Source organism: Atta cephalotes, assembly GCF_000143395.1.
Source record: "Atta cephalotes unplaced genomic scaffold scaffold00015, whole genome shotgun sequence".
Taxonomy (NCBI): domain Eukaryota; kingdom Metazoa; phylum Arthropoda; class Insecta; order Hymenoptera; family Formicidae; genus Atta; species Atta cephalotes.
Window position 1 is genome coordinate 1,288,475 of NW_012130079.1, and position 2,812 is coordinate 1,291,286.

The 2,812-nt window shown below is 31.4% G+C and overlaps 1 protein-coding gene across 1 annotated transcript in view; it reads right to left on the reverse strand.

The window, feature by feature from the left end:
* The window catches only part of LOC105617981 (epoxide hydrolase 4-like), an 11,291-nt gene that overhangs the window by 2,101 nt on the left and 6,378 nt on the right, over positions 1–2,812 (reverse strand). The gene's annotated exons all lie outside the window — the stretch shown is intronic.

Below are 2,812 nucleotides of genomic sequence, written 5' to 3' on the forward strand. Positions count from 1 at the left end.
GACATAACACTCCGTAATATTTTTTAATTAAAGAACTTACTTATAAAAAAAAAATTAATGAACGCATCTATATTTTTAAATACACTTTTTTGTTTCAAGTATTATTATTATGTTCTCAGGTCACGTACCATTGGATCCCGTTCAAGAAGCTATGGGCTCCATGGGTCCATGGCACATCATAATTGCCGTGGTGATTTCTCTCGTTAAATTTCCAGTAGCTTGGCACCAGCTCTCTATCGTATTCCTTGCACCGCCTACTAATTTCTCATGCATCGCTCCTTTGTCAGCAACTAACGACTCCACGATAATGAAATGTGAAGTTGATGTTGGGAATGGCACAATAGAAGAGTGCACTGAATTCAATTACGATAAGCGAATATTTCGAGAGAGTATCATAACGCAGGTAAGTTAGTATAATTTAATTCAATATGACCTTATATATTTTTTCATATGTATATTATCAATTAATTAATTGATAATTAAATATTCCAATATAAAATAATAAAAAGAGATATATGTGAATAATTATGTCAATATTCATTTTTTTCAGTGGGATTTAGTATGTGATAGAGAACAGTTGGCTAATTTAGCACAATCTTGCACAATGTTTGGTGTACTTGTGGGTAATTTAATTTTCAGTATAATGGCTGATAGGTACGTTAATTCGAAGTTGTTGCAAAATATGTGATGACATAAATGATTATTATTTCATAGAGTATATAAAATATAAAATATATATAAATATGTGTGGGAAAAAGTTCGTGGCGTTTTTTTAATTTCCATCTAACGGGAAAAATGCCACGAACTTTTTCCCACATTTAATATATATGTTTTTTTCATTTTATTAATATTAATGAAATTTATTCATAGAATTGGCCGAAAGAAACCGTTAATAATCGCAATTGCACTGCAATCAGTGACAGGATTTGCAAGTGCATTTGCACCGTGGTACGAATTGTTCCTAATACTCAAATTTCTTTGTGCCGTATCTACTGGCGGAACAATGCTCGTCAGCTTCGTTTTACGTAAGTTTGCAAGCGCAATGAAGTTATTAAGTATTAAGTATTAATTTAGGAAGTCTAATTTATCTATTATCAATTAATTGGTTGCAGTTATGGAGATTATTGGAGTCGAATGGCGATCAATTGTGTCGGTTCTTTATCACGTACCATTTTTAATCGCACATGTAATGAATTCCTTGATATCTTATTTGACACTTACATGGTATGGATTTCAAATGGCCGTGTCAATACCGTCAATTTTCTTATTATCGTATTACTGGTATGTACATAAATTACGTACGTTGTTATAAAATAAGAGATATTTTTAAGATTTGCGAAATATATGTATCAAGAAATCAATTATTAAGAATCGATGTTTTGCAAAAATAGGATAGTTCCAGAATCACCGAGGTGGTTACTAGCTATAGGCAAATACAGACAAGCAGAACGAATCTTGCTGAAAGCTGCCAGAAGAAACAAGATACCAGTAGAAAATGTAAAGCTAGCGCTTGAAACTTACGAGAATCAGATGACAATCCGAAATGCGAAGAATAATGAGAAATACAATATCACGCATTTATTTAGAACCCCGAATTTGAGATTGAAAACTACATATGTGAGTATCAACTGGTTCGTCTGTGGTATCTGTTTCTTCGGATTGGCGCAATACATGGGTCATCTTGACGGCAATATATTCATCAACGTCGCAGTTTCTGGTAAAATTAATAATAAGTCTTAATTAAACTAAATTCTGTCACTATACATTGTAACATTTTTTGTGACTTACAGCGGCCATGGAAATACCTGGAACCATAATAGTACTGTTTCTGATATCGCGAGTTTCGCGTTTAAAAATTTTGATGGGCGGAAACATCTTATCCGGCATGAGTTTGCTTCTGATAACTCTTATAACTAACGGAAATGTCCAGATATTTTTAGCTTCATTAGGGCTCGTGGGTATGGCTATTAGCTTTCCTACAGTATACCTGTACAGTTGTGAAGTATTTCCAACTGTCGTAAGAAATGTTGGCGTTGGTTTGGGAAGTACTTCTGCCAGAATTGGAAGTATAATTGCACCGTTCATTGCCACAATGGTAATTTATGATGCGTATTATATGTATACATTAACTAATGTTTCTATAATGAAATAGTTTTATATTATGATTAAGAGTATATTTTATTTTATATATATTTATTTATATACGTACAAATAATAAGTTATTTTAAGATTAAAGAAACGTAATCATTCATAGGGTACTATTCAACCTTGGCTGCCTCCGGTAATATTTGGCATAGCGCCGATATTAGGCGCTATACTTTGTTTATTTTTACCAGAAACGATGAATTGCGAATTACCAGAGACAATAGAAGACGCCGAAAATTTTGGAAAGTATGTTTATAATACATCTATGTACTATATATATAGTATATATTTATAGTAAACTATAAATACTATAAAATATTTCTATTAATTTTACAATTTTGTTAATATATAACAAATTTTATATCTTTCAGAGGAAAATCCAAGGAAGAACATTGACTTGGTAACTGACTGAACTTGTACAATTTACCATAATTAAATATTTCAAAAATATTTATCATGACACGTTTTCAACCATTTTAGTTATTCTATGCATCGATGTTTTTATCAAGTATCAAATTTGTACAAAAGATTGGTATAATTACACCTTTTTTAAATGAACTATCATAATCATATCTGAAAAGAAAAAGAATTTTCATACATAATTTGTACTGTTCATCATATCTGAAGACATGATAGTGTCTCGGCGCTAAGACAAGCGAAATGTCAT